Source organism: Carassius auratus, chromosome 19, assembly GCF_003368295.1.
Source record: "Carassius auratus strain Wakin chromosome 19, ASM336829v1, whole genome shotgun sequence".
Taxonomy (NCBI): Eukaryota; Metazoa; Chordata; class Actinopteri; order Cypriniformes; family Cyprinidae; genus Carassius; species Carassius auratus.
The window spans coordinates 25,001,487-25,015,455 of record NC_039261.1 but is presented as its reverse complement, the minus strand read 5'-3'; the positions used below and the strand labels follow the sequence as shown (position 1 = coordinate 25,015,455).

The 13,969-nt window shown below is 36.5% G+C and overlaps 1 pseudogene; it reads left to right on the top strand.

Moving 5' to 3' along the window:
* Positions 1-5,386: 5,386 nt before the first annotated feature.
* The window catches only part of LOC113120224 (zinc finger protein RFP-like), a 28,635-nt pseudogene continuing 20,052 nt past the window's right edge, over positions 5,387-13,969 (top strand).

Genomic DNA, 13,969 nt, shown 5'->3' with positions numbered 1-13,969 from the left:
GTGTTGTTTTAACTCAAGACGCTAGTCGGTGCCACTGTGCAGCAGTCTTTAGAAATCAGCGCAGTGCAGTACAACTCAAACTATGGTATGTTGACAATGTTGTGGCTCAACAATGATTTTATGTTATGGACATTTTAAGACTAATAGTAAAATATGTTCGCAATGGATACAGGCCTATTTATGAAGTTGACTTTATGTGGTATCAGAACTAATATGGTGGTAATTAGTAGAGTTGGGGTACTCGAACTTGGACTCGGACCCGAGTCCGGACTCGAGTCCAGTTTTGAATGAACTCGGACTTGTCACGCACTCGGGTGAATTGGTACTCGGACTTGACACGGACTTGAACATTTTGGACTCTGAAAATATTCAGAGTACAGTCGAGTCCGCGTCATGTGTAACAATAAAACCAGCATAAAATTGAGATGATAAATTAATGAATGTCTCCCCTTCTGTCATTTTACTGCACCACACCGGCAGGCAGCAGTAGCATATCATTTCATGCATGCAGATGAAACACACGCATCACTCACTGGATATCAATGTGGATTAGTGAAAGGAAGTTCGATTCTTTTCCGCGAACCGGTTCTTTCGAATGGTTTCAGTCAGTTAAAAACCTCATAATCATGAAAAGTTTACAATTAAGTTTTGCAACAACACACCCAAATACAGTAACAGCAATAATGTGCATACGAGGATTTAAGTATTGAAGATATAAAGTAAATTAGGTGTCATCAGCGCAGAAACCATGATCCACTTACTATACATAATCCATTGTGATGTATTTGTTATTAAATGAACTTACGTTTCGTCAGATTGCCCTTCATTCAAGCCCTCGGTTTACCCGCGCTCATAACATTAGCACAGAATCAGTTCAGAATCAATCACCAAAAGAATCACTTCGGTTCAGATGTGCTGTGAGTCAGTCGGCTTCATGCTGAATCACGAATGCGCAGTATCATCAGCTCCTCGGTTCTCGAATCGGACGCGTCCGCAAGAAACGGTTTTCGGTTCAGTGTACTGGTGATCCGAAAACCGATGCAGCCGAGTACCAAAGACAGCAGCAGCAACCAACAGATGCTGCACAGCTCAGCATTGCAGGATTTGCAAGACCAGAATTGACCAAACAAGCAGTGCAACTTTATGATGCAAGTTCTCCAAGACAACAAGAAATTCATAATGTCATCAAGGATCTCCTCATTGGCTCCACTTTACCTCTGTCAAATGTGGGGGAGAGGCATTAAATAATTGAAATGTCAGCTTTAACTGGAGGACAATATAGTGTGATACAATAATAAAACAGGTTCATTTGTATTTTCATGCACTTGTAATACAATAAAATCTTTGAAACCTTTTTTGATAGGAAACTAGTTCCGTTGACATAAAATAAAAATGTTCAATGGCAATAACTAGATGTAACAGTGGTATTTTTTTATTACATTTTTATATTGCCATTGGTTTTAATGGGTTGAAAGGTTAAAATATTAATAGAATGTAAAAATGTATAATACCAATTTATAATCTTTTTTAATTTAATTACTTTCTGGACTCGGGCGGACTCGACTCGGACTCGGCCTTTAAGAACTCGGACTTGAGTCCAACTCAGCCCCTTTTGGACTCGGACTCGGACTCGGACTTGATGTTTGTGGACTTGGTCTTGACTCGTACTCGACAAAGGTGGACTCGGACCCAACTCTAGTAATTAGCCTAGGCTATTTTGTAATGTTACTGAAGCATTTAAATTGGCAATCACTTTTGATAATTAAAATCTGGCAAACAATTTGGCTCTAAATGGCTAAGATCTATAAATGGGTAAGCATGGTGGTGTCCAGTAAGTGACCAACAATGGCAGCGATCCAACGTGTCCTTGCATTGAATCAAAGACGATGCAGAACATTGCTGGCATCCCCAGAGTCTTGGGCCTGGTGAATGGCACACTCATCCCTATCGCCAATCCATCAGTGACTGATCAGGCGTACATATCACGAAAGGGATATGCAGCCATAAACGTGCAGGTTATAGTGGACCATAGGGGTGTGTTATGACCTGGTGGCAAGGTCCAGCAAAACTTCAATTTCCTCTGACGAGAAGCTTGGTGCCTTTTTTTTTTACATTGCTTCCCCACCATATTCTGTATCTAACTCGCTCTCTCTCTGTTTATTGTAGATAGGTTGCGTTTTATTGAAAACATTAACCAATGGCAATCAATACCGCATTAAACAGTAGTAACTGCAGCTGCTCGCCAATCAATTCTGATTGTAAAGTACCTTACCATTAATATAAAAGTGTATTACATAATTTTTAGAAGTCGTTAAACCCATGTCAAGAAGCGGCTGAAGTCGCACAAACGGGATAAGGAGGGTGGATGATTAGAGAGGGATACCCGGTTCATCTACCCATCACAACATATCGTGTGAACATATTACTGACCATTTAATCATTTAATTTATAGTCTATATTTTACAGATAACTTAAACTATGTTAAAATAAATGTTACTGGAATAAACTAATGTCTTTGTTGTCAAAAATGTATATTATATGATCTCATTACATTGCCACCAGCCAATCGCTGCAGTGTTTACCATGGTTTTGAGTATCAATACATAACCCCTTTTAAACCAATCCATGAACATGCAGTTATCTCAGGCAGCATTTATCCTAATGAGTGGTCTGAGGCTCTATAGGCCATTGAGTGATACATAAACGAGTAAAAGTACTCGTTTTTTTTAGTTGTTTGACCCCTAGAGTCAACGTATGAATTTAACATGAGAACGTCATCTCAAAAAAAAAATGCAATGACTTCAGTTTTTCATTGAATGAAAGCATGACAACTAACAATATATATATATTGGTCCTGTATTTACTAACACACTAGATAGGATGCATTAGTCTCTGTCTTGTTGTTCATCTAGTGTACTACTGAAGGTATACAGTCACGCATTGGCACCCATGTAGTGGACTGTTTGATTGATGTGCTGCTCAGTGTAGTGCACTAACCTCAGATGCTCTTTTCCTTCCTATCGCTGCCTTCTTCAGCCCTTCTGGCATGTTTGATTATGACTTTGAGTAAGTCTCAATTTTATTTCCTGTGTCTTACTCCTGTGTCTTCTGTCTGTTAGCTGCTAGGGCCGTCCACGTCGCATGGATGAATGCTATGACGCTTGCTTCTATCTGATCATATGCAGATGTTGCTGCAGTTTCTTTTTTGGTTTTGCTTGGTTTTACAATTATTATTCAGCTGCATGTTTGTGGAATTCATAGACATGATGTGTTTATAGTTGGTTGCATGCAAGGTTTTAAATGCCTCTCGTTAATTTTAGTTTTTCCTTACAGATTTGACATGAAGATGAACAAGAAACCGAGAGCAGTAAGTTCAAATCCATAAAATATGTTTTGTGTATATGTTTGTATGTATAAATGCATATTTTGTCTATAGAAACTTTCACTTTTGTTTGTAAGACACTATGTCATATCTGTACCCTGAGTGTTTTTTTTTTCTCGGTATAATTGTTTAATTTTTGCAGGATTACTCGGCCTCATAGATCCAGATAACTTTCATGCAACCGAACCTCTTCAGTCAGCTCCAGTTCTCTCCGGTCTTGATCGTCTGGGTCTTACACTGCATTCCTCCATGTTTGTGTTTGCTTCTTTCTCGAATGTAGTGAAGCTCTCATGTGAATTTTATTCTCTGATGCATCAGATCTGCATGATGTACAGCAGACATGAAGTTCCAATTCTGCTCATAATGACGGAATCTTTTTATTTAGGATGTTACATGGATGATGTATCATTGGATCCAAACCTTTCCCTCGTGCTTTTGGATGTCCTTCGCTTTTGTTTTATAAAAGTTGTGTAGCTAATGTAAAAAGTTGGTCATGTCTTTACTTCTTTTTGTTTTATACCATATTGTTTTGAATAAAACTGAAAAAAGAAAATGATTAGTTTGTTGACTAGTTCTTGGAATAAACACTGTAACCTTCCATCATTTAGACAGTAATCATAATAACACATGAATGCTGTTCTTAGAACCGTTATTAGTCATCAGAAACAGCAGAAAAATCAGCCCCAATACAAATAGATAAACATGAACCCAACACATGAATACAGGAGAAGGATTTAAATGCAATGCAAATGTAATGTAAATACACGAGGAACACTGACCTAACTGTAGTTCAGTGAGAGATTCAGAGAAAGTGCAACTCACTTGATCAGCGTCTGAAACAGAATACTTACTGAACTGTTCAAAAACATTTTTGGACACATCTGATACTCGAGTCGCAGGTAAGAGATAGAAATATAAGAGAGCTTGTCCTGAACAGGTTTCTAATACAAGTGTTCCGATTTAGTTGGGGTTTATGTGAAGCTGGAAACAGTTTGAGCAGAACCAGATTTAATCGTCAAATAGTTGTTTAAGACTTCAGTTGAGTATTAAATTAAATTGTATTAATGTGTTTCAGTTGATTTGTTTGTAAAGTTTGGCGTTTCTGTCATTTTCCCATTGGACACTAAGACAAAATAAAGAGGAAATATATATATGACCTTGAGGCATAGACACAGCTGCCAAACCTGCTACAATGTTTGGTCTGTTCTTAAGGGAGAGAGGACTCTAAATGAAAATATACATGACAAGGTAAACTAATAATTTTTTCACTTATTTTTTTTTCAAAGAGATATATGTTCAGTTAATTAATATTGTTTTCCTTAAATATAAACAGCAAATTATAATGGTGATATTTTTATTGATTTATTTATTTTTGAAGTGCACTCATCATGTTTAGAAAGTAAATGTTCACCCACAAAATGTTTACTGCATTTAAGTGATATCAGAAATGAATTAAAGATGTGTAATTTGATTGGTTGTAATGTTTGTTGCTTCTGTCACTTTTGTTTTGTCACAATGACCTGCAGACAGACTGAATACAAACCTGTTTGCACTGCATCTGTATCTCCCATAAAACAAGATTAAAACTACACTTGGTCATACAAAATATGAAAAAATGGAATGAGAAAATATTACATGTCTTAAATATATATATATCTAAAAACAACAACAGCAGTTTCTAGATCAGATTTTTCTTAAAAGGTATGAGTAAAGAAATAGAAGTGGATAAATCTTCTCAAAGAAGAGAAAGTATTGATAATCCTCCAGGCGAGCTAATCTATATTTTGTTTTATCTTCTTGAAAACTAGAAATTAGCCACCCTCTCAATATATTAAAGCTCTGCACCTAATGGAAATTTCCATAACAGTATTTTAACTTTACACTAATAGTGCAGGCTGTTATCATTTTTCCATTCAGGCATATCATCCTTTACTTAAGTGCTCTGTGGATGTGTTCACTGATCCAGTCAGCACTCCATGTGGACACAACTTCTGCAAGACCTGTCCATACTGTAAAGAAACATTCAAGCAAAGACCTGATCTCAAGATTAATACCACACTCAGAGAGATCGTAGATCACTATAAAAAGAAAAGTCTTGAGGATAAAACTTAAGTTCTGTGTGATTTCTGTGATGAAAGAAAGCTGAAAGCCCTGAAGTCATGTCTGGTGTGTCAGAGCTCTTACTGTGAAACTCACCTGGAGCCTCATTTAAGAGTGGCAGGTTTAAAGAAACTCAAACTGATGGATCCTGTGAGAAATCTGGAGGACTATATATGTCAGAAGCATGAGAGACCTCTGGAGCTGTTCTGTAGAGATGATTAGACGAGTGTGTGTTCAATGTGCACTGCGACAGACCACAAGAACCACAACACTGTTCCTCTAGAAGAGATAAATACTAAGTGATATCAATTGTAAAATAATACTTTACTTATAAATTAAAATTATATAATTATTTACTCACCCCCATGTCATTGTCAATTCAATATTCTCTGTTAGACTGAGTTGGTGACCCAAGATGTGCAGCAGATGATCCAAAACAGAATCAAGAAGATTCAGGACATTAAACACTCAGCAGAAGTCCGAAAAGTGAGTGGTTGTGTGGGTGGTTACTTATTGGACACATGAATTGAGATATAACTAAAGTCTGTAACATGAACTGTGCATAACGCAGAGAACACCACTAATAATCTGTTGACTGAACTGGTTGAACAGATAAAGAAAGAGAAAGAGAAAGCAGCTTGTGCCGAGCTCTTCACTGATCTCATCCGCTCCATTGAGAGATGTCAGACTGAACTACTGGAGATGATGGAGGAGCAGCAGAAATCAGCAGAGAAACAGGAGCAAGAGATCATTAAAGATCTAGAGCAGGAGATCACTGAGCTAAAGATGAGAAACACTGAGCTGGAGCAGCTCTCACACACTGAAGATCACCTCCACCTCCTACAAGTCAGTCAACATCTCTCTGATCAATGATAATGCAGTTTATGACACCAGAACACTCCCAATGCTGAAGGATTTCTCCTCTCTCCTGCTGTAGATTTCCTCATCCCTGCGTAGTCTTAAAAACATCAGGAACTAGCCTGAGATCAGTGTGAAGACTCATGAGAATCTGAAGACTCTGAGGAGAGCTCTGACTCAACTGCAGGAAACTCTAGATGAGAAACTCGCACAAACAGGCTTGTCCTTCCTTACACATCACATAAAAAAAAACATAATATTATAAATCCATATAAAAAAATCTCAAAGACCTCATGATGTTTCATTATCATGTGTCTTTACAGAGCTGAAGTGGATGCATTAGTATGCAGGTGTCTGCACTACACTTACATTCTAAACTTACATTTATTCACAGCTTCACTGCACTAGTCTGATTAAAAACAGGATTAAATATAATCATCATCATCAAAAATGTTTGTTTTGTGATTCATATTCTCTGTTTTCTCAGTGGATGTGACTCTGGATCCTGACACAGCTCATCCAAACCTCATCCTGTCTGATGATGGAAAACAAGTGAGACATGGAGACATTTGGCAGAAACTCCCAGACAACCCAGAGAGATTTGATCATGGTCCAAATGTCCTGGCAAAGGAGGGATTCTCCTCAAGGAGATTTTATTTTGAGGCGCAGGTGAAGGAGAAGACTGAATGGGATTTAGGAGTGGCCCAAGAATCCATTAAAAGGAAGGGAGAGATCAAACTGAGACCCAGTAATGGATTTTGGACAGTGATTCTGAGGAATAAGAATGAATATAAAGCCTGTGCTGGTCCCACTGTCTCTCTGTCTGTGAGAGTGAAGCCAGAGCGGATCGGTGTGTTTGTGGATTATGAGGAGGGTCTGGTCTCATTTTATGATGTGGAGTCCAGCTGTCTTATACTCTAACACTGGTCAGTCTTTCACTGGGAAACTCTATCCATATTTTGGCCCATATTTAAACTATGGAGGTGTAAACTCAATCCCACTGATTATCACACCCGTCAATTACAATAAATTAATTTATATCACTGATTTGAAAGACGAAAATAATAATTTTATCTAAAAACATTACATATGTGGGAAGAAGGGCCTTTATGGTTTGTTTTTCGGTTTTTAGAATCTGCTATGGTTATATATTTTAATCTATGTACTGTAACACAATGCTTGTTTTATTCATTACATTTTCTCATCGTTACCTCATACCTAAGACTAACTGCGAAGTATTTACATTAAAATAATCTTAATAAACTGGTGTATCAAGGCTGTTTATCTCTTGATTTCTATAACAGAACTGTATGATTACCATATTCGTATTCTATAGTATATATATAGCACTTCAAGTGATCTAAAAAAATAAAATAAAGATACTATAGTGTCCAAAACATTAAGTTAGGCCTAAATTATGCAGACAAATTTCAATACACACTGGTTTCATTGAATTTCTAATTATTTAGTGTATCACTTCAAAAAAAATATAAGATAAACTAAAAAATAAACACGTACCAACCAAAGTCTCAATCTCTACAAGAAAAGAATGTTGTGGGTTATCATTTCATGCCTCTTAATGAGAGAATTGTCAATCCAAAATGGCAAAGAATTTAGGTCTTTCTCTATCTACCATACATTATTTTGTAAAAACAATTCAGGGAATCTGGAAAATCTCAATAGGGAAAGACAGGACAGCTCTGTTGAATATGTGTAATTTTCGAGCCCAGGATGGTATTGTCTTCAGAAACCATAATTCTACAGTGTTAAATATAGCCACATGGACTGTGGAGTACTTTGCAAATCCATTGTCACTTAACAGTCCATCACTGCCTCAAGAAATACATCTCGAATCTTTGTTACACAAGGAGAATGCCATACATCAATCCAATGTAGAGACGTTCTCTGGCCTGTGGTCAGATGAGTCCACATTTCAGCTTTTTTGGGGGGGAAAACAGGCTTTGAGTTCTCCGTGCCAAAGAAAAACAAGACCATTCAGACATTTATCAGCCACAGGTGCAAAAGCCTGTCATGTTATGGGGTACATTAGAGGACTTGTGTGATGGTACAATTGAGACTGAGGCATATATTGGGATGGTAAAGAGACATATTCTGTTATTAAAAAGGACATCATTTCCAGGGACAGTTATTATAGCAAGACAATGCTAGGCATCATTCTGCACGTGCAACAACACTGTGGTTCAGATACTGAGTATATGTGCTTGACTGACCTGTGTGTGGTCCAGTAACCATTACATAAACCATAGGTTTTCAAACCTGTCCTTTTGGACCCCTTGCCCTGCACATTTTTATGTCTTGCAGTCTCTACTAATGAGCTGATGAGTTGAATCAGCTGTGTTAGATAAGGGAGACATACAAAATGTGCAGGACTATGGGTCCAAAATGTCAGATTTGAAAACTACTGACATAAACTACTTAGACTAGTCCTATAAGTTTAGTCATCTGTGTTTTTTTTTCTTTAAGACTGGTCATTTGATTTTAGTTTTTTAGATTGTTACATAAAAAAGTGCATTGTTTATAATTTTAATCGAAAGAGTAAAACCGTTCACCTTTGTCTAGCTGTTAATTGGTCAATTAGTTCTTAAGACTAGTTTTGTTCTCAGTCTGCCTGTGTCTTCATCTACTTTCCTGTGTAAAATCTGTCCACCTCTCATTTTCTTCTCGGGCTCTCATTTAGATCCAATGAAGCAAATTTTATTCAAATTCTCTCAACAAAAAAGTTAAATATCTCAATTTTTGAGTGAAATAACATTTATAACAGCATTTATTGTGAGAGATTGTTTTATCGTTTTTTATTTTTTTATCAAGAAGTCTCATTTGGTCTGCTACTGTGCATAAATACAAACACTGAGATTAATATAAATGTCAGGATTTACCTGCATTGGTCAGAGGTGTGTTCACAGAGGCACAGTTTTATACTGTAGGTGACGTGGTCAGGGGTCGGCCAAGGATACTTCCATATAGACCATGACAGAGAATCTGTTTATTACCCCAACCTGACATTAAAAAGCATGCATAAATCCTATTGCTGATTACTTCATATTACCCCACATTAGTTAAACAAACTATAACTTCAAATGTTAGGCTGATGATACATTGCTTGCTTGGTCACTTATTGAGAATAGGTAACAAATTTATTTTTGTTATAAATTTCTAAATTTCGGTCGTGGGTCCTGTGTTTTACCTGGAAGTCCACTGAACACCAAGAAAAAAATTAAATAAATAAAAATCATTGCATTTACTGCATTTTTTTTAAGTAAGTGGTTGCAAAAAATTATTTTATATGCATTTAAATAAACCACTTACCTTTAAAAAAAAAAAGTAGCCTATTGTATTTTTTGCTATTTTTTTTCTAAACTGCAGCTATGTGATAACACTACTTTTACCAAGAGCTTGTAAAATCCAAAAAATCATGGCTTTTCACATCAGGTTTCCATGAATAAACCCTGCATCAATGACAGCCGTGTCTCGTAACATATCAGCTAGGGTTGTTAATTTAGCGCTGTAAACGCGCGTGTGAGGGGCGGAGACGCACGTGAGGACCAAACACAGCAGAATGGTAGGAAACTTCACTCCTCTTATTATTTCTCTTATTTCTCTATAGCGATTTATTTTTAGATACGTGATGTGAGTCTTTCATAGAGTTGTAGAGTTATTAGAGAAATAGAGTTATTTTTTTACATTCTTTGGTCAAAGTTTTCAGATCGGCACTTCGGAGCATGTTCGCGACTCGGTTGATTCAGATCGGCACTTCGGAGCCTGTTCGCGACTCGGTTGATTCAGATCGGCACTTCGGAGCCTGTTCGCGACTCGGTTGATTTCAGATCGGGACTTCGGAGCATGTTTGCGCCCTCGGTTGATTCAGATCGGCACTTCGGAGCCTGTTCGCGACTCGGTTGATTCAAATCTGGACATCGAACCAGGAAGTGTTTGTCAAACAGGTGATAGATGAAAATTTGGACTTGAGGCTTTTTTTTTTACCTGTCGATTCAGTATGTACATGGACCCACACACAAAGGTGGACACACTCTAGACTTAATCATCAGTAGGGCTCTAAACTTTTCATCCATTGTTATTAACGACGTAGTGTCACGGATCGCAAGAGGCGAAGACTCAAGTGCAGGCAGATGGGAAGACTTTATTTATACGTCACCAAAATAAACAAAAACACAACTGAAACCAGAGGAGCGTTCAAAGTTACGAGACATAGACTGAAGTCAGATTCCCAGTGAAATGCTCTCAGACAGCAAATGCAATGAGTTTGCATCCTTTTTTTTCTGAGAAGATCATCAATATCAAGAAGGCGCTTAGCACATCCTCAAGTAATACAGTTAGAAATACCAAGGGTTCACACAAAACAAGGGGAATCTGCTTTTAGTTTCTATGCCGCTCGCAGTTGGAATCAGCTTCCAGAAGAGATCAGATGTGCTAAAACACTAATATATTTAAATCTAGACTTGAAACTCATCTGTTTAGCTGTGCATTTATTGAATGAGCACTGTGCAATGTCCGAACTGATTGCACTATATTTTCACAGTTTTTTTTAATGTAAAATAATTTTGTAACTGTTTTTAAATTCATTTTAATTAAGTAAATTTTTTAATCATTATAAAAGTTTTAAAATTGCTTGTTTTATTTTTGTTATAATTTTTCTTTATGATTATTTTTACTTTCTTTTATGTAAAGCACTTTGAATTACCATTGTGTATGAAATGTGCTATATAAATAAACTTGCCCAGTGTGTTAGTGGGCTTATATATATATATATATATATAAACACACACACATACTCATACTACCGGTCAGAGTTTGGGATCAGAATGATTTTTAATGTTTTTTTTTTACAGGAATTTATTTTACTCATCAAGACAGCATTTATTTGATCAAAAATAATGGAAAACATGTAATATTGTGAAATATTATTAACATTTTTCTATTTTAATGTGCATGAGGGTGTAATTTATTCATGTGATGTGCAGCTGTATTTTCAGCATCATTCCTCCAGTCTTCAGTGTCACATGATCTTCAGAAATCAGAATAATATGATGATTAATTATCAGAGTTGTGCTGCTGAAACTGTGATACCTCTTTCAGGATTCTTTGATGAATGAAAAGTTAAAAAGAAGAGCATTTATTTAAAATAGAAGACTTTTCTAACAATATTCACTACAGTTCAATAGTTTGGGGTCAGTCAAATTTTATCCTTTCTTTTTTTTATAAGAAATTGTATTCTTTGTTAGACTTTAGAATCTTTTATTCAGGATGTGTTAAATTGATAAGAAGTGATATAAAAGTTTAATATTGTTAGAAGAGATTTATATTTTGAATAAACGCTGTTCTTTTAAAAAAAAATTATACATCGAAGAATCCTTAAAAAAGTATCGCAGATTCCAAAATAATATTTGGTAGCACAACTATTAATAGTTCTAATAATAAATCATCATATTTTCATGATTTCTAAAGAAAACGTGACACTTAAGACTGGAGGAATGATGCTGAAAATACAGCTGCACATCACAGAAATAAATTATATTTTAAAGGATGTTAAAATATAAACCATTATTTTATATATTTTATTTTGATAATTTTGAATTATTACTGAAATACAACCTTTTTTGTTTCAAACAGTTCATTTAACAATAATAAATGAAGTACCTGAAGCTGACAATGAAGTAAATGTATAATAATTAGCAAAGATGATTAATTTAGTGCTGTAAACGCGCGTGTGAGGGGCGGAGACGCGCGTGAGGACCAAACACAGCAGAATGGTAGGAAACTTCACTCCTCTTATTATTTCTCTTTTACTATAGCGATTTATTTTTAGATACGTGATGTGAGTCTTTCATAGAGTTGTAGAGTTATTAGAGAAATAGAGTTATTTTTTACATTCTTTGGTCAAAGTTTTCAGATCGGCACTTCGGAGCCTGTTCGCGACTCGGTTGATTCAGATCGGCACTTCGGAGCATGTTCGCGACTCGGTTGATTCAGATCGGCACTTCGGAGCCTGTTCGCGACTCGGTTGATTCAGATCGGCACTTCGGAGCCTGTTCGCGACTCGGTTGATTCAGATCGGCACTTCGGAGCCTGTTCGCGACTCGGTTGATTTCAGATCGGGACTTCGGAGCATGTTCGCGCCCTCGGTTGATTCAGATCTGCACTTCGGAGCCTGTTCGCGACTCGGTTGATTCAGATCGGCACTTCGGAGCCTGTTCGCGACTCGGTTGATTCAGATCGGCACTTCGGAGCCTGTTCGCGACTCGGTTGATTTCAGATCGGGACTTCGGAGCATGTTCGCGCCCTCGGTTGATTCAGATCTGCACTTCGGAGCCTGTTCGCGACTCGGTTGATTCAGATCGGCACTTCGGAGCCTGTTCGCGACTCGGTTGATTCAGATCTGCACTTCGGAGCATGTTCGCGACTCGGTTGGTTCAGATCGGGACTTTGGAGCATGTTTGAGATTTTTTTTATTCAAATCTGGACATCGAAACAGGAAGTGTTTGTCAAACAGGTGATAAATGAAAATTTGGACTTGAGGCTTTTTTTTACCTGTCGATTCAGTATGTACATGGACCCACACACAAAGGTGGACACACTCTAGACTTAATCATCAGTAGGGCTCTAAACTTTTCATCCATTGTTATTAACGACGTAGTGTCACGGATCGCAAGAGGCGAAGACTCAAGTGCAGGCAGATGGGAAGACTTTATTTATACGTCACCAAAATAAACAAAAACACAACTGAAACCACAGGAGCGTTCAAAGTTATGAGACATAGACTGAAGTCAGATTCCCAGTGAAATGCTCTCAGACAGCAAATGCAATGAGTTTGCATCCTTTTTTTCTGAGAAGATCATCAATATCAAGAAGGCGATTAGCACATCCTCAAGTAATACAGTTAGAAATACCAAGGGTTCACACAAAACAAGGGGAATCTGCTTTTAGTTTCTATGCCGCTCGCAGTTGGAATCAGCTTCCAGAAGAGATCAGATGTGCTAAAACACTAGTACATTTAAATCTAGACTTGAAACTCATCTGTTTAGCTGTGCATTTATTGAAGGAGCACTGTGCAATGTCCGAACTGATTGCACTATATTTTCAGTTTTTTTTTTTATGTAAAATAATTTTGTAACTGTTTTTAAATTCCTTTTAATTAAGTAAATTTTTTAATCATTATAAAAGTTTTAAAATTGCTTGTTTTATTTTTGTTATAATTTTTCTTTATGATTATTTTTACTTTCTTTTATGTAAAGCACTTTGAATTACCATTGTGTATGAAATGTGCTATATAAATAAACTTGCCCAGTGTGTTAGTGGGCTTATATATATATATATATATATATATATATATATATATATATATATATATATGTATATATATATATATATATATATAAACACACACACATACTCATACTACCGGTCAGAGTTTGGGATCAGAATGATTTTTAATGTTTTTTTTTACAGGAATTTATTTTACTCATCAAGACAGCATTTATTTGATCAAAAATACTGGAAAACATGTAATATTGTGAAATATTATTAACATTTTTCTATTTTAATATACATGAGGGTGTAATTTATTCATGTGATGTGCAGCTGTATTTTCAG